Consider the following 25,023-nt stretch of genomic DNA (forward strand, 5'->3'; position numbering starts at 1 on the left):
AGAGCAACAAGGAAGTAACAGTTAAGGACAAGGGTCTGTCCCTGCCTTCACAAGTAACCAGCTATAGGACAATGGACAAGTCAACTTTCCTTTCTGTGACATCCAAAGTTACCTTTGGATAAAACCAGAATAGCAAGACTTTCGACCCTTACATGGGAATTATGAGGATTAAATGAGGTGATAGATGTGGACAACTTTACTAAATACATACAAATACATGACATAATATTGTGTGCTAATGTTGTCAACAATGAGATTGTGTGAGAAGGGTGAATTTGTTCAACAGAGATGTAGAAAGCAACACAGTCCCATGCAATCATTCTCAGCATGGACCCTCCAAGTAGCAGAAGTGACTCCTCCCACCAAGGAAAGCAAAACACACACACACACACACACACACACACGCTATTACACAGTCTGTGAGTCTATGGATATAGGACAGGGAACTCAGGTGAGAGAAAGAACTGCCAGGCCAATGCACAGATCAAAGCTAATCCATAGTAAATGAGTAAAAGGGTCAGGGAGAAATTTATAGAATTTACATTGAAGATTTTGTTATGCCTTCCACAGAAATAACTAATAAAAAATTGCTACTTGAAATCAACTTTAGGAAGCAGAAATGAGGAGCACTCTACAAGCAATAGCAAGTGCCTTAAAACAAGGATGCCAACTCCAAGGTAGACAGCCTGGCAGAAGCGTAATAGAAACCAGGATTAGGAAACAAAACAGTTCTGTGGCTTCCAGTAAGGTGCGATTAAGGAAGGAGTACCTCATAAGTTTTGTCAGCAGACTGTTGAGGAGAAGGATGGCCATTTCTGTACCATCCAGGGTGTAAGACGTGCAACATTCATAGACCGTGTGGGTGCAGCCAGGACCAGGGCCAGAGCATCGACAGCCAGAACCTCTAGCATGAGGTGGACCCAAAAGGAGAGGGCAGCGGAAATGCCCCCCAAAGTAGCTGTATTAGTCCGTTTTCACACTGCTGATAAAGACATACCCAAGACTGGGTAAGTTATAAAGAAAAAGAGGTTTCACGGACTCACAGTTCCACGTAGGTGAGGAGGCCTCACAATCATGGCGGAAGCCACCTCTTCACAGGGTGGCAGGAGAGACAATGAGAGCCAAGTGAAAGGGGAAACCCCGTAGAAAACCACCAGATCTTGTGAGACTTATTCACTACCACGAGAACAATATGGGGGAAACTGCTCCCATGATTCAATTATCTCCCACTGGGTCCCTCCCACAACACGCGGGAATTATGGGAGCTACAATTCAAGATACGGGTCAGGTGAAGACACAGAGCCAAACCATATGAGTAGCTGAGAAGACAGCTTTCCTTCAGGAGCAACTCGGACCTTACTCCTCCCCATCCGAGGGCTGGCTGAGGTTCCAGTGATTTTCCTAGGAGAGGCTGCCCCAGACACGATATGAACCTCCATTCCTCAGTGCACCCAGGCTGGTGTGGCCACAGGAAGCAAAGCTGCTTGTGCATCATAAAGGTACAATTCTCCAGTTTGGTGCTTAAGAAAATAAGGCACAAGTGAGGCCAACTTGCTTTCCATCGCCTGCTTGAACCCTCCCTCCAAGTGCTTCCAACTTTAAAAGCAACTGGAACACAGAAATCCCACTGGTAGTTAAAAATTCAGACAGAGTTCGACATGGATTACTTTTGTTCCCTGGAATCTGTGTGGCCAGCTTTTCTTTAGTCCTTGATACTTAGCAAGGGACAAGGGACCACAGAAATTACAAAGGCAAGCTTCTAGAGATCTATCCATTGTGAGCTGTAATATGTTTACTTATGAATTCGCCTTTAATCAACAGATTTAATATTAATTAAAAATTCATAAGCTGCTCTTTGCATAGAAATGACATAATTATGTCTCTGATTCAACTTAAAGTGTCCACTGCAGAATGTGTAAAATGTTAATTAGTAGAGAAATGCACTTAAGAAAAAAATTCTTTTAATTATGTAATAAGGCTCATTACAACAGGTAATCAACAAAGCTGCCAAATGAGCCCTCTGGTGGCATTTTTCTATATATAGCAAACAAACTTTTGTTTGTAGAAAAGGTGTGTGTGTGTGTGAATAGACAGATTTCAAATTGCTATGGAGAAGGAAGTAGCAGCAAGTCCCAGAAACAGTTAAAAATGACCTTGTAATCTCTCAATTCTGTCAGACAGTAAAGATGACACAGATAAAGGAAGAAAGGGTCTGAAGTATTCCTCCACTAGTTGAGCAAATGCTCAAAACCTCCACTGGGTTTCACACGATGTGGTGTGATCTTTCGGAGACCTGAGCTGTTTCTAACAGTGGTAAGAGTTCAGGCAGCAGGAGTATTAATGGGTATTGACATGGCACCAACAGAATATAGAACATCAAAGAAATAGAAAATGTGATCCCTGCTTTTGATTGATATGACCCCAAAAACTGAGTCTCTGTCCATCCCGTTCGTGCAGATATCAGGGTCAAGAACTCATCAAACACATGTTTGTGGGCCGGGCACAGTGGCTCACGCCTATAATCCCTGCACTCTGGGAGGCCGAGGCAGGTGAATCACTTGAGATCAAGAGATCAAGACCATCCTGGCCAACTTGGTGAAACCCCATCTCTACTAAAAATACAAAACTTCGCCAGGCCTGGTTGTGCGTGCCTGTAATCCCAGCTACTCAGGAGGCTGAGGTGGGAGTAATCACTTGAACCTGGGAGGTGGAGGTTGCAGTGAGCTGAGATTGTGCCACTGCACTCCAGCCTGGGCAACAGAGCGAGACTCCATCTCAAAAAAAAAAAAAATTATGAACAAAGATGCAAAAGATGCAACCGATCCATCAGTGGTTCACCATTCACTCATTCATTCATTCACCCAGTGCCACGGGCACACAGAGGACACAGCTCTGCTTCCAAGAAGCTCCTGAAAGCAGCTTAAGGAGCGAATTTGGGCTTTGAAAATCAGACCATCCCAGATTTCCACACATCATAGCCTCATCCTCGCTACACAGAGCCACAGGAGCTTAGGCAAATAACTGTTGAGACTCCATGTTCTCATCTACATGGGGGTTACTTTGTCTGCTTGGTGGGGTTCTATAAAGGTTCCAGTGAGATAATCGATGTAAAGGATTTGGCCCCCACATGGCAAAAGGCAGTGCACAATGACTGTCTCTGCCCCATCCTCACCTCGTGGCTGGTGCTGGTTTGTCAGCCTTAGCTGAATTTAACACACAGTATGATATAAAGACAGTGGATTTTAAGAAATTCTCCATGTACTTTAAATTAACCAATGTTGGTATTAAGTGCTGTGCTGAGTACAGGGAACACATGGGAAAGGTCTAGTCCCTTATACCAGGCGTGTCACACTTACTCCCCCTTGTCCTGGGCCCTGGATGCATACTTTCTGCCCTTCTACTGGTCCTTATCCCACCCATTCCTTTGCTTCTATTACATTCTGGCCTCCAGCCCCCGAATGCACATCTCTGACCACATTCATTCCTCCTCCCTGCAAATTCACAGGTCCTGACTTTCACTGTCCACTGAAATCTCTGCTTAGCCTGCTGAGATCAGACCCACAAAGTCCTCTGCAGGGGTTCAGGGCAAACTGTTCTAACAACGTAGAAATTCATTTCCTCCTTCAATTCATCATGGTCCTTCAGTTAGGAAGCAGGAGAATACAGTCCTGCAAGCCCTGGGGCTCCAGCCTGAAGAGGGAAGTACAACCCTTTGGCCAGCAACAGTTCAGTCTCTGAGAGTCCTCTACAAGCTGGCTTCCACCAAATCAGTGCTGGGTTAGCCCTGAAAACTTACGAAGGTTTCAGGCCCACCTCTAGATGAGTGCAGAGCTACTGCATCTGAGTGAGAATGATCAAGGAGGTCTTGGGCACCTTTCTGTATTCAGTGGCTCAGACTGCCTGGCTCACAGAGGGTGCTTAATACATGTGGAATTCACAAATGCATGAATCTGCTAGGCAGGCCACCCAGTGCACACAAGCTAGCCTAAAGCAGGGAACAACCGAGAGCTTAATCATCCAGTTTAAGCAGACTTGCTGAGACTCACTTTGCAAGGAGGCTGCCAACTGTCAGATTTCACGGCTCCAGCAGAGGCACTGATCCATCTTGGAGCCTATGAGTTCATTCTGACAAATGCCTGGAACCTGAACTGGAATGAGGCTGCCATAGTGGATGTGTTCCAGGATGGATCAGGGATCCATCCAAGATGAGCTTGCCCAGGCTGTAACGCATGGGCTCGGTTCTAAAGTAAGCAGCCAGTGCTGCTGAGCTCTCCTTACCATGCTCACCTACTGCCAGGATATGCCTTGTTTAGAAAGGAGGGCCAGAGCCTGTGTATGAAAGCCAGGAGTTCAGCACCAGCCAGCGCAAGGGCAGAAAGACTCTGAAATGTTTTGTTCAGCCCCAACCATTTCTGGTTGCCCTCCTTACTCAGATATTGCTGTTACAAAAGGATTTAATAAACAGTAAAGGATGGATTGCTTAGCTAGAGATAGATGATAGGTAGGTAGGTAGGTAGGTACATAGATACGTAGATACATAAAAATAGATGGATAGATAGAGGATAGATAGAGAAGCATGGCACGTTCCCAGAGGTATGAACATTTACAAAGAGAATGCAAACCTTTAAGAAGGAAAATCCTCTGTGAGGGGATTCGTGGGACAGCCCAAATTTGACAGCTCAGTGGTAGAGCCAGTCCTCAAACATAGACTTTCTGGTTCCAAATCATCATTTCAGGCTGCCCTCATGTGTAACATTATATCCTAGAGAAATGAATGTGAATAATCAGTTACTCTTGCTTTAAAAAATTCCTCCCACGACACAAAACCTGCTGTAGGAACAAAGTGAAGTTAAATAATTTGGGGGCTATAATGACAACAATCAGATAATTGAGACAGGAAGAAACACCAAGTTTTTTGACTCCCAAAACCATTTTCTTATAACCCAATTTCAGTTTAAATCTATACAACAGCTGCTGGTGGCATTATGTAATTCCCTAGAGGCACTGCCTCCTAGCACACAATATTATAAATAACTGCATCAAATCCCAGCGAACTCTGGTCCTCAACAATGACCTTGAGGCTAATCAAACCCCTACTTTCTATATCCAACAGACAGCCAGAAGTGCAGGATATGTCTGGGTGGGCTCTTCCAGGAGCTACATTCACTGTTGTAGCCTACAAAACCATAGTAGCAATTTCTATACAATTTGATAATTGCAGTCTGTAAGTGTGCTATTGGTTTTCATTATGATAGACCATATTACAAAACTAATTATAAAATGTTAGATGGGCAGCAAGGACCTTCAATATCAGATTCTTCCCTAACAGCCTCTTCAACGTCCACTTCAGGGTCATGCAGGTGCTGAGTTTCAGTCATGGCATATGGGAACATTTTTGCTGTCCATTTGTAATCAGAGCCATATGAACTTGGGGTGCTTGTTAGCTCTGTAACTCAGATGTTAGCTGGGATTTCATAGCCACTTAAGATCTAGATAAGATGAATTCATGCCATCTTATCAAAACCCAAAGCCCTAAACTGTCTCCTCAAAATTCCTCAGATCCTCAAATATTTATACTCTTATACCATCTTTGACCTCCAATTCCCAGCTTCTCCTGTAATTTTGTTTTTCACTCTGCATCTTGTCCATTGATCTCTACTCTGGAATTGACCCAAACTTGGTATCCACTCTCCTAAATCCTCACCTTCAAAACAAGTTCAAATAGTAATAATTAATAACTAAGACTTATTGAGTACTTACTATATATCAAGCATTATTCAAAGCACCTATGTGTAATGATGCATTTGGTTTGCCCAGCAACTCTTTGAAAGATGTTCAGAACTGTTGCATGTAGCATAATTAAGATTTGAGGATCACAGGGAAGCAACATCACATTATGCACCCAAGAAAAACAATACACAATTCTGTCTAGTTCATTCCGGTTGCCCTGGTCTTCAGTTTTTTATAGGCTGTCTCTGTCCCATGTAGCAAACCCAGCCTTTCACTCCCATCACATCTCCTTCTACTCTCTCCCATCCCAAATTTCCTTCTCACTTATTCTCTCTTAAATTAACGTAAGAACCTCTTTCTTTTCTTTCTTTCTTTTTTTTTTTTTTTTTGAGATGGAATTTTGCTCTTGTCGTCCAGGCTGGAGTGCAATGGCGCAATCTTGGCTCATGGCAACCTCCGCCTCCTGGGAAGAACCTCTTTCTTATGCAGAGAAATTCTGCACCTACCCCCAAATTCATGTGTAGAAACAATTGCCATGCTCAGCAGAACAAGGAGACTCACTCTCCACGGGCAATGACTTCCCTTAGAAGGCAGCTTGGGTTATAAATAACAGGTTTGCTTGAGGTTGTTGGTTCTTGTTGTTATACCTATAAACACATCAGAAATTGAACTTGAATCATTTGTTGGACAATCACTTTTAATATTTTAAATTTAATTTCTTTGCATAGGTAGTACATTTTCAAGTTCTAAATTCGAAGAATTCAAAAGCATATATATAATAAGAATTCTCCTTTTGCCCCAGACCTCCAGCAACTGAATTCCTTTCCTGATAGCAACCAATTTTATCAATAGTTTGTGCATATTCCAGAAATATTTTAGGCATCTATAAATACACTTTTTGAAATTTCATCCTTCTTTTTTTAATTATAATGATATGAAAATGGTAGCATGTTTTGCCACTGTTTGCCACTTTGCTTCTTTCATTAAACAGTAGCTCTTGGTAGTCATTCCATATTTACATAAACGGCCGCTTTATTCTTTGCTACAGTTGTGTATCTAACCGATTCCATAGGGTGGACATTTATGTTGGTTCCAACCTTCTTCTCTTATAAACTATAGCACAATTAATAACTTACACATTCATCAATCACGTGTTCACATAGATATTTAGGTTGATTCCGTATCTCGGCTATTGTGAATAGTGCTGTGATAAATACAGGGGTGCAGATATCACTTTGACATACTGGCTTCATTTCCTTTGAATATACACCCAGTAGTAGTACTGCTGGATCATATGGTAGTTCCATTTTTTACTTTTTGAGGAACTCTATTTTCTATAATGGTTGTACTAATTTATATTCCTACCAACAGTGTGTAAGGGTACCCTTTACTCCACATCCTTGACAATGCTTGTTATCTCTTGTTTTTTGATGATAACTATTCTTACAGGAGTGAGGTGACATTTCACTGTGGCTTTAATTTGCATGTCCAGACCCTCCATGAACTGACTTCAAGTTCTTTTTGCCCTATCTTCAAGCTGACCTTCTGCCCACCCTCCACTCCAGGTCGACTGATCTCCCAGCTCATCCTCATCCACTCTCAGAGCATTTCTGCTTAAGATGCCTTCCTCAACCTCATTTTTCCACAATCTCTCCTCCAGGAATTCTTCTTCCTGGGCCCCTATCCCTCCAGTATCAGTGTATTCCTTTTCTGGACTCTTCTAGAGTTCTACTTATACCTCTCTATTGGCCTATTCCGCATTGTGATATGTGTATTTATTCATCCAACATTCGACAAGTATTATTTAGGATCCACGATGTGCCAGGTGCTGTGGTAAGTGCTGAGTAGACAGAGGTGACCAAAGCAGTCTGGAGCCTGTCCTCATAGAGCTCTAACCATCTGGAGGCCTGAATGCAGGCCTGAATCTCCTACCAGGGCAGTGGTTCTTAACGGCAGGTGGTGGTGGTCATTTTGTCCCCCTATGGGACATCTAGCAATGTCTGGAGACATTTTTGGTTGTCACAACTGGAAAGGGGTACATTGCTATATAGCGGGTAGAGGCCAGGGGTATTACTAAGCATCCTTCAATTCATAGAACCTGCACCCATAACAAAGAATTATCTGGCCAACCTGGACAACATAGTAACACCACACCCCATCTCTACAAATTTTTTTTTTTAATTAGCCAGTCATGGTGGTGTACCCCTATAGTCCCAGCTACTCAGGAGGCTGAGGTAAGGGGATTGCTTGAGCCCAGGAGGCAAGGCTTCAGTGAGTCATGATCATGCTACTGCACTCCAGCCTGGGTGACAGAGCGAGACCCCATCTCAAAAAAAAAAAAAATTATCTGGCTCCAAATGCCAAATATCAATAGTGCTGAAATGGAGAGACACTGTCCTAGATTTAAAAACTAAGTAAAATTAAGTACCTAGGGAGGGGAGTGTGTTCATTGTTTAGTTTAATATTTTCCAAAACCCCAACATAGTGACTTGATACATAGTAGCTCCTACATATTTTCAGGAATAAAAATGGCACCCTTAGGATATAGGAAAGAGATAAGTTTTAATTAGGAAAAGCAATAAGAAATATTAGTTAATTTCAGAGGGGAAATCATAGTCTAAACTTCTTTGCCATGGGTATGGTAAATTAAGTTAGTATTTTATGCTCCATTGTTGTGTTTTCTTCATTATAATATTTATCACATAAATCTACCAACTTACATAACTCATTGGGAAAGCAAGGGATTAATTAGGCAATTTCAAGATGCATAAATACATTAATATTAACAAAATATATATGGTGATTGGGGAACACATTAAGGGACATAAATCAAAGATAATATAGCAGAGCAAACTTACCAGCAGAAAGCAGGCTTGCAATGTCTACAAACATTCTTTTGTATTTAATAACGTGACAGATTCCTGGCACAATCCTCCTATTTGTTATAGGGCTATTAATTTCATCATATGCACCTTGCATGAACTTGCTTTATTACATTTGTGAGTATAATGGGAAGGGTCATGAGAGGTCACTGCCACGGCAGTGACTTGGCATCCACAGCTTTTGAAATGACTCCTAGGCGCACAGCGAAGACAAACCTCTGGCAAGGAATGGCGTTCCGGTGTGCTAACAGGGTGCCCACAGACATGCATATCAGGTTCAGGCTACCTGGGAGCTCTAGCCAAGCCCAGAGTCTCCTTGTATCTGCAGGATTTTCCTCCCAGCTGTCCAAGGAAGACTTTACTCAAAAGTATAAATCCTCGACACTTCAGTCTTAGAATCTTACTGAGAGCTGTAATTGGGCCCTTTTCATTTTACAGAGAGTGAAACTAAGGCAGAAAGAATTGAGGTGGTTGCCAAAGGCAGACAACTGGCTCATAGATGACCTGGTCTAGAGGCCTCTGAAGCTACTACATCTGTTTACCTTTTCTGATTTAAAATCAAAGAATCCCCCGCTATTAAGGAGAGATTACACTTAATATACCCATTGCTAGCAACTGGCTTCTTTATTTCATGTATTATTAGGTTTCAAATGCATTTTACCATTGAAAGAGGCTTTGTATACCTTTAACCAAACATGGATATGTTAATTTACGCATTTGTCAATGTCTGTTGGTTGATGTCTGTGGAGCAGCCAGTATCTAATCAAGAAAATGGAAAATATTCCAGATATTTCAGAGAGCATTTCATATAGGTAAATGGTTCATGGGGTGTTGGACGGATTAGGGGGCATAAAAAGCCAAACTGCAAAATTGCTCAAAGGTAAGTAACTGTGGAAAGGGCTTAGAAGAGCAAGGGGGACATGATGTCCTGGTTCATGTCAACCACACTCTCTTGGCTGCCACAGTGGGAACCTGACTGCTGAGGAGGAACCCAGGAGAGGCGCTTGCTGCCCACTGATGCTGCTTCCATTGCTGCTACTGCTGCCTGGAGCTGGTAGTCTCCCATCACTACCTCCCACTGGCAGAATCTGGTAAGCCAGCTGGCTAAGAAGTCTGAGAGTCATAGTTTACAGGCTCTTCCTGTCCCAGGGTAAAAAAGGTTAAGTATGAAGCTGAGTGACCACCCTTCCATTGAAAATTCTGTACATGTCTCGTGTAAGAGCAAACTGTACATGCATTTTTAAAACGTGCCCATTGTTGCCCCCATGTCATCCAGTCTTCATCATCTTATATTCCTGTTTTCTCTCTTTCCCTCCTTCTTCACATATTCTGGGCTAAGCAATGCATTTGGCATTGGGAATGCCAAGTGAACCAGACAGTGCTCCTGCCCCATGAGAGTTATAATTTATGCCAACGGTAAGACAAACCTTTTGAGCTCTTCCAGATTTTTTTCTTGTTTTCATTTTTGTTTTTGCTTTTCCCATTTCTAACTTTCCCAGGATAGTAATTCTCTTATTTAAATGACATACAGATGCTGCTTAATATTCATGAATTAGAGTGCTGTTTACACTCCTACAGTAAACATAAATCATTTGTCTAATAGGATGCAATTCCAAGATTAAGAAAGGATACTAGTTAACGAGTATATGTGAATTTTATCATCTTACTCTTCACAGCTGAGACTCAGAGTCAGTCAAGGCTTTCTGTATTTTTATTGTAATCAGTCTAAGGGATATTAATAAAATTTTTCAATACAAAAAAAGATGAAGCCATAGTTTGTATATATGGAGATTATATATATTTGAGACAGAGTTTTGCTCTTGCTCCTCAGGCTGGAGTGCAACGGCACGATCTCGGCTCAATGCAACCTCCACCTCCCATGTCCAAGCAATTCTCCTGCCTCAGCTTCCTGAGTAGCTGGGATTACAGACATGCACCACCATGCCAGGCTAATTTTGTATTTTTAGTAGAGATGGGGTTTCTCCATGTTGGTCAGGCTGGTCTCAAACTTCCAACCTCAGGTGATCCACCCATCTTGGCCTCCCAAAGTGCTGGGATTACAGGTGTGAGCCACCGCGCCTGGCCAGATCTATATCTCTCATAAAGCTTCCCTGCAAAATGCATAAAAACCAGTTTGTTCACTCATTGAGCTAAAGGTATTGATGGCTACCAGTGCTGGTGCTAAGTATACAGAAGAACATAAGAAAGAATCTGTTCTCCAGAACTTGCCTCCTACTGGAGGAAGCACTCAATTAACAGTGACAGCCTGGGGTACAGAATACCTAATGAAGGGGTAAGAACACACAGAGAGAGGGTGCCCACGTCAGTCAGAGGTCTCTGGAAAGGTTTCTAAGAGAAGGGAGGATTTCAACGAATTTGAAGGTGGGTACAAATCAAGTGAATAAGGGAGATGAGGAGAACCCCAGGGCACATTGCACAGGAAAGGTTATGAGGCAGGTATTAAGGAAGGTGCAAGGATGACTTTTATCAAGCGTGAAATGAGGTGACACTGTGGTTGTTAGCAAGAGTTGGGCTTTGGAAGTTTTAAAATACTGTGCAAAGGGCTTCATTCTTAAGGAGGTGATAAGCCACCTACCAGGTTTGGAGGGGAAAATAAGATCATTCTGGGAGCAGCATGGAGGATGGATTGAAAGGAATCAAGACTGAGACAGAGGGAACAGTTGGAAGACCTTGTTGTACCTAGATAAGAAATGACAAGGGCAGAAACTGTGCAGCTAGAGGGGGATGAAGAGCAGAAGGCAGAGCCAAGAAATATACAAGCTAGAGAGTCAATAACATAGAGCGAGAAGAGGAACATTGTGAGAGGGCAAAGGAGAATCTCAAATGCCTCCCAGGATGCTGATTTGGGTGACCTGCAGGCTGGCGGGCCAATGACCAAAGCCAGGAAATATAGGAGCGGGACAAGTTAGCAGAGACAGATAGTGAGTAGTGGAAGATGGCTGGGGGAGAAGAGGAGTTCCATTTTTAACATGTTCAAATTCAAATGCCTAAGAAACATCCCCATGAAAAGATCCAGTGTTTGGGGGCAACATGGATATGGAGCTCAGTGGACAGGCCTGAACCATCTGCATGGCTTTGAGAGTCATCTGCTTTGTAAGTGAAGCCATGGATGTGGAAGAAATAGCTCATAGGGGAGAGAAGGAGGCTGAGGATAAATTGCCTGAGAACATCGACATTTAAAGGACTTACAAAGTAAAAGAAACTCACAAAGAAAAGAGAAAGAATGGTCAGAACTGCAGGAGGAAAAAAATGTGTGCCTCTTCTGCTCTTCCTCATCGCATGCACCTGCATCCCCCAGGTTGTTTCTGTTGGAAACCAGGTGTCCATCCTTTCATTTCCCATTCTTCAGTGAGTTCTATCATTACATTTTCAAAACAGATCACAACTCTGTGTGCCTCTCTTTGCACTACTGGCAGCATCTGGGTCCCCTGGTTCAAGCCCCTGGACTATGCGATCTTCACCTCCCCACTCATCCCTAATTCCCCCTTGCTCAGCTGTAATCCAGAGAACCTGCCTGTTTTGTTCATTCAACACAGCGGTAGCTTGTTGAATGAATGACTGCTCGAGTGATTGAATAAATGTAGAACTACCTAATGGTACAAAGAAATCAGGAAAATTCTTTTGATTAGGCATTCTGGAAGACTTTGGTAACAGCCATTCTCCTGGAGAGGTAGAAGGTGTTAGCAGTTGTGTCTTCAATTCTCCATGATGTTAGTGACAGGGATTATTCTCTGCAACCAGAGGTTACTCTCTTGCCTGTAGACAGAAGAGCTGAAATGAAGCTATTTCTTAAAGTTTTAAGTTTCTATAGAGAAGGGGATTTTTTTTTTTTTTGGATGATCAAAAATGTCCATTACTACACAGTGCCTCAAGCTTTTAAGGAAATCATAGCATTAACTGTCCAAATCTTGAATCTTCCTTAAACCTCCCACTAAAATTTTGATATACCATAAATTGCAGTGCCTCTAATGAGATACCAGTACCAAATCCCCTGGGCTCCTCATACACTTTCTATGTCACATCTTGGCAACTTTCAGGAAGTCAGGTAAGGGATTCTATGCCTTCTACATCAGAACCAGATTGAGGAGTAGATGCTTTCACAATGGAAAATTTATCTCACTAGGTACATGTCTGCCAGACCATTACTGCACCTTTCTGTAACCTTTATGAGGTGTGGAGTGAGTATGTTTTAAAGAGGAAAAAAAAATCCTGTAACAGGATTTCTCATGAGTCAATTGCCAGAGTTGGCAGAGAGAGTAAAACCGAGTTGATGAGGAAGGAGGGGCTGGAGTTTTGCTGCAGGACTGGGGCCTCATTAGTGCTTGGCACACAGGCCTAATGGAAGGCTTAAAGTATTGTTGGGACAATCCCTCAGATTCCCAAGTCCGGGGACTGTCTCCAGAAAAAGATGAGTAAACAAGTATGCAGCATCAGCGTTGGAGTCAGCGTGCCCAGGCAAGAACTGCAGCCCGATATTTATTGCTCTGCCAAAGCTTCCCATTAAGGATGTCCCCTGAAGGCTCTAGTATTGGGCACCATTTTTCAGATAGAAATTTAGTAACTCAATTGGAATCTACCTGGGCCCCATGGCAAGTGGGAATAAAGCTTGTTTTCTCTTCAAGCGACAACACAGTGATAAATAGGTCTACCATCTTTCCCTCCACTGTAATACTCACCCTGTGGCCCTCCTGGATAGGAAAAATGTTTTCAGTAGCACCTTGCTAGAAAGAGGTATGCATTAAGCCGGTTCTCCCAAACCCAGCTCTCAGCAGAGTATAGGTAGAGAGCTGGGTTTGGGATTTGGTGATTGTTGATGACATCGACTTTCCTTAAGGTCTTTCTGCCCCAGAAGCAAGCTCAGATTGTCAGACTGCAATGAGTGTTCCCTCCCTTTTAGCTGCCCTGCAAGGTAGGGAATTAGTCCCAAGACTGCCAAAGTCATAATAGCTGTGGAGGAAATCCAACATGGAAGGGACCCAGAGAGGGCCCAGGGAAAGGGCTGCCTTGCCAACAAAGCACTAAGGATGTCTTTAAGCTGAGTTTATCAAAGAAATCAGTTCACGATAGGCTGTTCCCCCACGATATTGGAGAAAGATGGCAACCTGTCTCCCAAGACCCTGAGTTTGCTCCAGGCTGACTTTTCGGGAGCATAGAGGTCTTCACCAGAGATCAGAAGCAAAGCACCAGAAGTCGCAACAGGCGCCTTAAAAGCAGCCCTGAGCGGAAGCTGCCAGAGGAAGGTGTGCTTCCTCCTCCCTCCTGATACCCCTGCACCTAAGATTCCCGGGTCTTGGAGCCTGGGATTCAAAGCAAGGCCCTCTAAATGGTCACAACAAAACTAACTAACAGCCCAGACATGGTGGCTCACACCTGTAATCCCAGCACTTTGGGAGGCCGAGGCGGGCAGATCACCTGAGGTCAGGAGTTTGAGACCTGCCTGGCCAACATGGCGAAACCCCGTCTCTACTAAAAATACAAAAAATTAGCTTGGCTTGGTGGTGTACACCTGTAATCCCAGCTACTCAAGAGGCTGAGGCACAAGAATAACTTGAACCTGGGAGGCAGAGATTGCAATGAATTGAGATTGCCCCACTGTCCTCCAGCCTGGGTGACAGAGCAAGACTCCATCTCAAAAAAACAAAACAAAAAACCCAACAAACCAAGAAGGTGCCCCTCTAGCTTCTCATCCACTCACTTGGTAGACCTCCAGCTTCTATCTCCTGCCAAGTTCCTCCCACTTGGGTCTTGAATGCTGCATCTCGGAGCAGGGTGTTCTCTGTGCTCATGAACAAATGTAGGCTCTCATGTCTCAACCCTAGCCCAGCTTCAGAATCATTTAGGGGAGCTCTTGAAGAAATCAATGTTCAGGCCCCACCTCCAGACACACTGGAGGCATGTGGGATTTAAAAAGTGGTGCCCAGGAATTTTAAATCATTTTGAAAAGAGACTTGATGATGCTGATGCAGCTATCCATGGGCTCGCTTTGAAACCACAGTCCTGTAGAGAGGAAGGATTCTAATCTGATTTCAAATCTCTGCTTTGCCACCAACTGGCTTAATATGTAGACAAGCTCTTTTAACATCTCCACATCCTAATTTCCTCACCTCTGTGGTACAGGTAATACATTGACATTTATAAAGCACTGATCCTTATTTGTATTTTCTTGCTGTTGTCTAAGCCTGTGTATTTACATGAGGTTTATTGTCCCAGAGAAAGAAAGGGTAGAACTAGTGTGGCCACTCCCCATTTAATACCTGGGGAGCTGGGGTTGGGGCACAGTGGTCTTCAGACTTCCAGAAACTTCCCGCTTACCAAGGCACCTCTGGGTCCAGATCATTCTAAGGAAATCAGTGTCCTCTTCCACCTGCAGGGTGTGTCTGTGACCCTTTCCTATCTTCCCCTACACAAGTGCCCTTCCCTGACTCTACAGAGAAAGGCACTCACCTCCAATCTTGCTAAGAAGCATTGTCCTAGGGTGCAAAACCTATGTTTAAATAATTAACCATTAAATGCATAGTGTGTATGTGTGTGTACCTATATATGTAAAACTTTGATCAACTATGTATCAAAAATAATTTTAACTAGAACTTAATCCATAATAAACTTTCTAAGGGAGTGCTGTGGTGACAAAAAAATAACAATTGAAAATGTTCGGCCGGGCATGGTGGCTCAAGCCTGTAATCCCAGCACTTTGGGAGGCCGAGACGGGTGGATCACGAGGTCAGGAGATCGAGACCATCCTGGCTAACACAGTGAAACCCCGTCTCTACTAAAAAATACGAAAAACTAGCCGGGCGAGGTGGCGGGCACCTGTAGTCCCAGCTACTCGGGAGGCTGAGGCAGGAGAATGGCGTAAACCTGGGAGGCGGAGCTTGCAGTGAGCTGAGATCCGGCCACTGCACTCCAGCCTGGGCGACAGAGCGAGACTCTGTCTCAAAAAAAAAAGAAAGAAAGAAAGAAAATATTCAGCTTATATACAAATTTTTGTTGAGAAGAATGATAGGGTACTTCATAAAAGACTTTCAAGCATAAAAATATATCATGTTAGGATAAAGTTCTGGAGAAATGAAATGGAAATACAATTACAAGGAAAAAGAGAAACATTATGTAACTTCCAACTGTTAAAAAAGAGCTTGTTCATGTGTTTTTTGAACCATGGGTATTAAATCACTATGGTATTTAGATTCTATTGGATAAGTTTAAAAGAGTGATACAACAGTTGTACCCTAAAATATCAATATTTGCAAGATGCCAATAATTACATCCTTTGCAACTAATTTAGATAAAAAGCATCTGATTTAGATAAAAGTCTCTTTAAAGGAGATTGTAGCTTTCTAGGTTTTGAAGGCACAGACAGAAAAAAAAAAAAGTATCACAGCTTTTCACAGAGCTGTATCACAAAGTTGTAGTGCATGCCAGGGAGGAGAGAACCTGCAGGGGACATGGAGGTGGTAGAAGCATGGCCCCTTCCAGCCCCAAGGATCATGGTAAGAGGGGGATTGGGAGAGTGGCAAACCAGTGTGATCCCCCACGCCCAAGGCATGGGGATCCCCATGGCCGGTACATGACATACGAGGATCCACAAGTTTCCATGTGCCCCAGCACAGAGACAAGAAGGTGCTGAGTCATTGCCTCGTGCAGACTTCACTACAGGACAGCTGACCAGAACCTGGCAGTTCCAGGCACCTGTTACCTTCAAAGACCAATGGGTCCATTTTCCTCACCTGGCCACCCAGACCTGGTGTACACCAGACCAGCGTCCCCTGGTAGAGAGCAATGAGAGTCCAGAAATCCCATCCCTGACCCTGTGGAATCCCAGTGAGTCCTACAAGCACTCAGGACTATCTGTGGGCAAGAAGCAGGGAGTAAGAAATGCTGCAAGAGAATGGGATCATCAAGGGAGAATGAGTCATCCAAAAGAGACTAATTAAAAGACTAATGAAAACAGCCCAGATAGGGAATTTAACTTAGGAGACCTTGACTATTTAAACAGGAAAGAGGCTATAAACCAGAAGAGATTGAGACATTGTTAATTGGCAAGAGTCAGCTTTGTGCTCCCCAGCAGGGTGTGGACTCATAAGAAGGTTCAAGTCAGCTAGAGAAAATAGAGTCTACATTGTCTTTGCATGTCTGCATGTTGTGTGAGCAAATTTGCCATTCTATTACACCTGGAAATGGGGTTAATGGTATTTACCTCGCAGGGTTCCTGTAAGAATTAGAGAGAATGCACATAAAGTTCCCCAGCACATATGTGCCCCTCAAAGGACAACTATTATTCTTTAAAGTTCTGTGGTACATGTGCAGGATGTGCAGGTAGATGGGTAAATGTGTGCTATGGTGGTTTGCTGCACGTATCAACCCATCACCTAGCTACTAAGCCCCGCATGCATTCACTATTTTTTCTGATGCTCTCCCTCCCCGCAGCCTCCGCCCCACAGGCCCCAGTGTGTGTTGTTCCCCTCCTTTGTCCATGTGTTCTCATTGTTCAGCTCCTACTTATAAGTGAGAACATATGGTGTTTGATTTTCCATTCCTGCGTTAGTTTGCTGAGGATGATGACCTCCAGCTCCATCCATGTCTCTGCAAAGGACACTATCCCGTTCCTGTTTATGGCTGCATAGTATTCCATGGTGTATGTATACCACATTTTCTTTATCCAGTCTATCATTGATGCGCATTTGGGTTGACTCCATGTCTTTGTTATTGTGAATAGTACTTCAGTGAACACACGTGTGCATGTATCTTTAAAATAGAATGATTTATATTCCTTTGGGTATATACCCAGTAATGGGATTGCCAGGTCAAATGATATTTCTGGTTCTAGATCCTTGAGGAATCGCCACACTGTCTTCCATAATAGTTGAATGAATTTACATTCCCACTAATAGTGTAAAAGTATTCCTATTCCTCTGCAACTTCGCCAGCATCTGTTGTTTCTCAACTTTTTAATAAGCACCATTCTAACTGGCATGAGATGGTATCTCATTGTGGTTTTGATTTGCATTTCTCTAATGACCAGTAATGAGCTTTTTTTCATGTTTGTTGGCTGCATGAATGTCTTCTTTTGAGAAGTGTCTGTTTATGTCCATTGCTTAATTTTTAATGGGGTTGTTTTATTTTTGTATAATTTAAGTTCCTTATAGATTCTGGATATTACCTGTGTCAGATGGATAGACTGCAAAAATTTTCTCCCACTCTGTAGGTTGTCTGTTGGCTTTGATGGTAGTGTCTTTTGCTGTGCAGAAGTTCTTTAGTTTAATTAGATCCCACTTGCCAATTTTGGCTTTTATACTAAAGTCTCCCAACCTTCACTGCTGCCTGGGAAGATAGCCAGATGGTGGTCTCTGTAGCCAGCATCAAGTTGTCCCCAACTTTGTATGACACCAGCATGCTCTGGTATTGCAGCCCACTTCAAATAGAGGCAGGAGGATGACTCTCATGTCTTCTATGCCTTTGTCTTTGGGCTGCTGTATCTTACAGAGCTTGAGAGAAAGCATCTCTGAGAAGACTTCACGTTCTTCTCAGACTTGATCCTATGATGACTGAGGCATCGTTGTTAGTAGACTCAACCATTCCTTAGGACAAGATGGTTTTCAAGAAGTACCGCCTCCTCCAGCAAACAGGTCCTCAGCAAGCCCACCCCAGAAGTCGCCTGATAGTGTCATATCCCAAGGCTGTGGGCACACCCAGACCTGGAAGCAGATTCACTGTCAAACCACTGAAGCTCAAGCTTTCAGGTTGCTTAGGTACCCAGGCCACTTTCTAGACTCTCTGCCTAATTTTGTATTCATTCTCTCAAAGAGGACAACCCAAATTGTAAGCAGTTCAGGCTCCACAAAACCTGGATCTGGCCCATGCAGACTTTATTGCTACCCTCTCCTGGTGACCTAAATAAAGCACTGGACCTAGCATGCTGCCATTATGAGAAAACTGTGCCAGTGATAAAAGCATCTCTGCAGTTGAAAAAGCACTTTCAAGCTAGATTTTCTCACCAAGTTCTCTCAGATGATGAATACAATGATCAAACATTAATTAAGCACCCACCAAGTATAGGCACTGTGCCAGGTACTCCCAGCCCATGCCAGGAGAGCCTCACAGCTGACTGGTAGATCCATGACTTTGGCACCTACCAAGGAAATCCACCTGCATATGGCCTGAGTGATCTGCAAGCTCTGCTCCCTGGAGCTGATGGTCAGCCTCAAGGCAACAGCACGTGTCACGCTGCTGCCCCAGCTGCCTTGAAGCCCCTAGACCTACCCAAGATCCACCAACTAAAGGGTTAAGCCCTGCCACAGCAGGAGATGGGGGTTATACTGGTTGTTAATATTTTCATATCACTCCTCCTTTCCATCATGTCCTTCAGTTCTACTGGTCTTCATGAGGGGCCAATAGATAGATCCAGAAGTAGTGAGCACTCTAAACATAATACCATTTATACGGAAAGCCCAGATGAGTGTAGATGACTCTTGGAATGTTCTCCATCATGCACATAGCCACATACAGGTGGATCTGGCTGTTAGGAAAATCTAACTCCAAAACTCAGATCAAAGCAAAAGGCAAGCTGGGAATTATAATTTCTTTTATAGAATTGGTTAAAGATAGGATTCATTTGAACAATATTTTTCCTAGTGCATTTAAAATGTTTCCACTCATAATTAACTTCTATACAATTACTTGGGAACATGTCCATTGGGTAAAGTGAATTCAATCATTCATTTATTCATTCATTTTAACAAAACCCTGCTGGTATCTACCATGTGTCAGGCACTGCTCTAGGTTCTAGGGACGCTGTAGCGAACAAAACATACAATAGTTCTTTTCATGAAGCTGGCATTCCGGTGGGGGTAGACAAATAAGCAAATACACAATAGATTAGGGAGGAATAAGTGCTATATATAAAATAAAGCAGGGGCATGCTCATGTAGGAGTGACTGCATAGAGAATAGGGTGCTGTCTTTATAGAGAAGGCGACCCTGCTAGGTGATGTTTGAGCTGAGAAGATGCAGGCAGAGGAAAGGAAAGAGCAAATGCCTTGAGTCAGATCATGCTTGGTGTGTTTGAGAAACAGCAAAAAGGCTGTTGTGGCTAAAGCCTGGTGCAGCCAAACACAAGCCAGCAAAGAGGAGAGTGGAAGGGTTTGGGGCTGGAGAGTGAGCCAGTACCTGTGTCTGAACTGCCGGAGCAGGCATTTATTCTAGATAGCTCTCCACATGCCCAGCATATTGTCAGGACTCTAATCTACCTGTGTCTCTTCTAGAAAATCCAATCATAAAATGATAAACTAAGTTTAGAAACTCTAAACACATTTTAGATTAAAAAACAATTTCCTTCCAATATCCTATCACTTTAGAACAGGATATCCACTGCACGGTGGACATGGCACACAATGTTTCCTTGTCACTGAGTAAATGTGCTTTCTGCTACCCAAGCCGAGAGAGGGAAGGATGGTGCTTTTAAGACTTCATTCCACTCTGATTTGGATTGGGTCATTGTGCTTCACCACCAGCTCCTGGAAGGCTCTCTGAAACGCCAGCTGCTGACAGCTTGGTATGCAATATTCATTGGAAAGGTTACACTCTGATACCTCCAAATTCCTGATAATAAACGTGAATGGGCTAGGAAGCAAATTCAACCCAAGCTAGTGTCATTCCTTACCCGAAGAGCAGTATTCTGCAAATTGTCACCTCTTCTTTTGATGACTTAGCCTTTATTTTGTACTTTAAAAAAAAAAAATTCATGTACTTTTCATGAATTACCTTTTCCCTAGAAATTCAGTTACGAGGATATAGGAAGAGCCAGTGTCTTCAGACTCTCTGGAGGGTCTGCCACAGCAATGTCAAAGAAAGATAGCTTTTCCTTATGGGGAAGTTACAGTTCACATAGGATGGCTGGCTGTAAGAAGTTACCAGGTAGCCTCTCCGCAAGAGACAGAAACTGCTATGGTGAAGTTGCTCAAGTAGGCAATGCATCTCTGAAGAGTATTTTGGCTTCCTATCCAAGAAAAAGAATAATCTGCGAGGAATTCAGTAAGTAAGAGTTCCACTTTCAAAAGTTACTAACAAGTTTTTTTAAATTAACATAGCTTCTATAAAAACAAAGCATTCTCACTGTAGAAACATACTAAGGCAATCCAGAAAAGTATGAAGGAGAACGTGAAAAAGAAGTCATCTGATATCATCATCCAGAGATAATCCATATTAATATTTTGGTGAACACCTTTTCAGACTCCGTTTTATGCTTGAGTACACACAGTTTTACATAAACAGAATTGAAGTATACTTACAGTTCTGTCGTGACTTGCTTTTTCACTCTCATGTATCGTAGGCAGCTTTCTAAGTGATTAAATATAGACCTGAGTCATTATTTTAAATAGATATATAACTTTCCATGATGCAAATTGTGGGGTCATAAATTACTTAACTACATCCAAAGAAACATGGATTTTTAGTGAATTATGAGGCAACCAATTCACCAGCTAGTGGAGGAAAAAAGTTTACTCCATTCCATAATCTCAGTACAATCCCTTAATACCATCCTCTATGGATATTCCTTTTCAGGCAAAATGCCTAATCTCTCACATTCATCTGTCTTCCATAGTTTCTAGGAAGGGGTCTCTATGACAGAAAAGGGCATGGCTTATATAATATGATAATGACAAGGGAGGGGGTCCTCAGATGCATCTCCCTTGCTTGCTTCTCTGGACATTTGCTGGAACTTCCAGTGTTGTGTCAGGTCTTAAATGCTCCCTGAACTACTTATCTTGTTTTTGTTCAGGAAATGAGCAAAACCCATCCATGCCCACTGTATAGCACTATAATCAGGGCCACTGACAGAAAGGCGTGGGTCTCCCAGGCAACTCAGCCAGTGCTAGGGCTGCCCTGGGAAACACACTTGAAAGGAGGCCATACCACTGACATCTTCTATTGCACCCTTGGGATATTGTTAAAGACAGCAATTTTACAAGCCTAGGGTGGCTGCCCAGTTACCCCATGCAAGAGACGGGCCTGCTCTATTCTTAGTCAGTTGACTCTGGACTCAAAGGTCCCACCTCTGCAGCCTCTTTGACCTGTCCCTGAGTCCCTGCTCATTTACTGGGCTCTCAGCACATCCATAGCTCTGTGAGGTTGCAATGGCTGGTACTTTCTTGGCTCATAACCCTGTTGATAGCAGCGCCTGTCGTCAGTAAAACACTCTAGTTGGGTTTACATCTCCCTTAGGGGATTCAGGTGCCCCATCCCCTGCCTCCCCATCCTTTGTGGATTGCAGAATCTCTCATCATTGGAGTCTTCCTCTCTGCCATGTTCCCACTGTATAAAGTTCCCATGTGCTCTGTAGTCCCCCTCAATGCATTTAACACCTTCCCCACTCTCGCAAGCCCCAGAGGGGTGGAGACCATGTCTGCTGTGTTCGTTTGAGTAGATACTCAAGGCACATTTGGGGAATGATCAAGCAAAAAGACAAATGAGCGTAAGAATGTGTAAATGAGGCTCCTGCATGGGGATGGCCCTGGGAGGAGCATTTCTAGCTGGATTACAGGAAGCTGTAAGCCTGAGGATGCTGGTCCTATCTTCAGGGTCTGACACAACCCAGATAGGATCCCTGGTTGTTTTCCTATCCTGACATCCAGCTTCACTGTGTCTGGACACCAGATCTCACACTAAAGATCAGGGGAAGTAAGGGTGGCTGGGCATTCAGAGACACACTGTTCTCCAACACCTGGAGAGAAAGAGGGCCCACATGCTACCAGGACACCTGCTGTACCCTCTGTGTCTGGCTCTCACATCGCAGTGCCTTACACTTATTAAGAGGTGAGAATCTCCCCTTCGCGATTTATCAAACAACTCTAATAAGTACATTTTATGGTCTGGGTCATATCCTTCATGAGCCTCATTATTTTAAACCAGTTTTATACCAGTGAAAAATGAAATACACCATAAATTGTTTTTCACTAAGTGTCAATTAGCAGTTCTGTTTAAGCACTGCTTCTAAATCTGAAGGAAGGAAGTTGTTTTAAATTATATGTTGCTATGATAGGATAAGTGCCTAAAAGATGTTTGTGTTAATTTCAAACCACTGGGATAAATTATAAATGTCTTTTATTTTCATAAAATACTGTTTTTTTGCCAACTTCTAAAAAAGTGGATTTTTGCTGTCATTATTTATTTGTATCCCTAGTTTTTTTTTTTTTTAAGTAGTCACTGATATTTTTCAGTGAGTTTAAAATGTAAATATAATTGGCTCTAGCCAGCCAATAAATTCAAGGGGGAAATTAAGATTTTCCTTGTCCTATGAATATATTACCTAGGAAAGTTGGCTAATTATCCTGCTTTATTACAACTGCCTCCCTCAAGATCTATTTATTGAAAAATCCCTTAAACTACCTCTGTGGTTTGGTACTAATGCAAAAATATTTGTTTCTAGCTCTTTGTTAGAGTAAAAGACTGACACCTATTTGCTGATTGGCAATGGGGAGATGACATCCTGCCAGCTGTTCTCTCTGACCTGTGGCAAAATCGGCTCCAAACTCATTGTTGCTCATAGCCTTCATTCATCCAGCTGCTGCAGTGCATCCCCACGGGTGTCAGCTGGCCCTGTCTCATGGCTACCACCTCTAACGCAGTCCCCATTGGAAATTCTGTGGTGTGGTTAACCTTCTCTTTCATTTCGATCGTCCTTCAATCTTGCTGTCCCTCAGCTGAGGACCTCACATGGCTGACTGGGAAAACTCATGTTGCGTTTTATTTCTACCAAAATCACCCTGTTCTTGCTCACAGGCTGTGTAAGAATCAGTGTTCTATTCACCCTGGAACAAAAGATAATCGTCAAGAGCCATCATGCTTTAAAATTCTATTTCCAGATTTATCAACTTAAGTGACAAAAGACTGGCACATCCAAAACTAATATTAATATAGCAGTACTTTGAACCGGCATTACTAAAACCAAGGCTGATCATTTAGTTTAAGGCTGGCCAAGATAAATGTTTTCATATTTAATTTAAAAAGCAAAGAAACAGTGGCATCGAGAAGCTAAGAAAAGATATTTGGGGAAAAGGGTCCTGATCTTGGAGTTAATAACAGTTTCTCTACACATCCCACCAGTTTAGGCATTTTGATAATGTCACAGGTGGTATTTCACAGCTGAGATAGAATCTCAGAGCTGTGTAGTACATGTTTTATAACTTCAAGTTTCAGTGGGAATGTATTTACTCAAAAACCTCTGAAAAAATTATGTAAGGAAATAATCACAATTTTCTACTTACCATGTTGTCGGAAATGTTGCTTGGGTGTACGTCAGTTTTTGGAAATCCAGTGTGAGACAATGTGATTTGATTAAGTGCGTGAGATCTTCCAGGACAAATGCAGAAGCATGTAAGTTAGATTTTTAAACATGTTATGAAATGCACATTGCCTATTTCACTTTCTGTTGATTCTCCTAACTCCTCTATTTTCATCCTTTTAATTTTTAATTAAAATGATTTTCTTTCTTCAGCATTATTTTCTTTATTCCTTTTTTTTTTTTTTTTAAGACAGAGTTTACTCTGTAGCCCAGGCTGGAGTGCAGTGGGATGATCTCAGCTCGTTGCAACTTCTGCCTCCCAGGTTCAAGCAATTCTCGTGCCTCAGCCTCCCAAGTAGCTGGGATTTCAGGTGTATGCCACCACAGCCAGCTAATTTTTGTATGTTTTGTAGAGATGGGGTTTCACCATGTTGCCCAGGTTGGTCTCAAACTCCTGAGCTCAAGAGATCCATCCACCTCGGCCTCCCAAAGTGCTGGGATTACAGGTGTGAGCCACCTGTAATCCTGGCCTATTTTCCTTATTTCTAACCCTTCAAGCAATTATTTATATGACCTTATTTTCTACCAACCTTTAAAAGTATTTTCCCTAGAGCCTTCATCTTTGGTGTTATTTTTCCACAACCATTATTGGTGTAGTGTCCAGCATCACAATAGTTACCATTTACTGGGTGCTTACTACACACCAGGCACATTATCTCATCTAATTTACTGAAAACACAGTTGTAAATGCTCCTGTTACTTTTACTTGGTAGAATTTGTTAAAGCCCCATTTATTAGTGGGAGAATTAGCAGCAGCTTTGCGGCTTGGAGCCGACTGAAAACATAAACCACTCTGTATTCAAGCCCGGGGAACTGAACGTGGCTGCTGCATCCAGCTGGCCATGGGAAGCGTCTGGATGATTTCATTTAACGCCTTTAGAAATATTTCTCACTGGGCCAATTCAAGGAAAATGGCTTGTCACGGATGATATCTGACTATAATAAGCAGCTAAAATGCTTTCCCAATAAAGATTGTAAAATGAAACAGGTGTAAAGCCACGGTTGGAAAATTAGCAGCCAAGGAAGACTGCAAGGCTTATGGGCCAAGTTTCCA

This window comes from Trachypithecus francoisi, unplaced genomic scaffold (genome assembly GCF_009764315.1).
Source record: "Trachypithecus francoisi isolate TF-2019V2 unplaced genomic scaffold, Tfra_2.0 Lachesis_group3, whole genome shotgun sequence".
NCBI lineage: Eukaryota > Metazoa > Chordata > Mammalia > Primates > Cercopithecidae > Trachypithecus > Trachypithecus francoisi.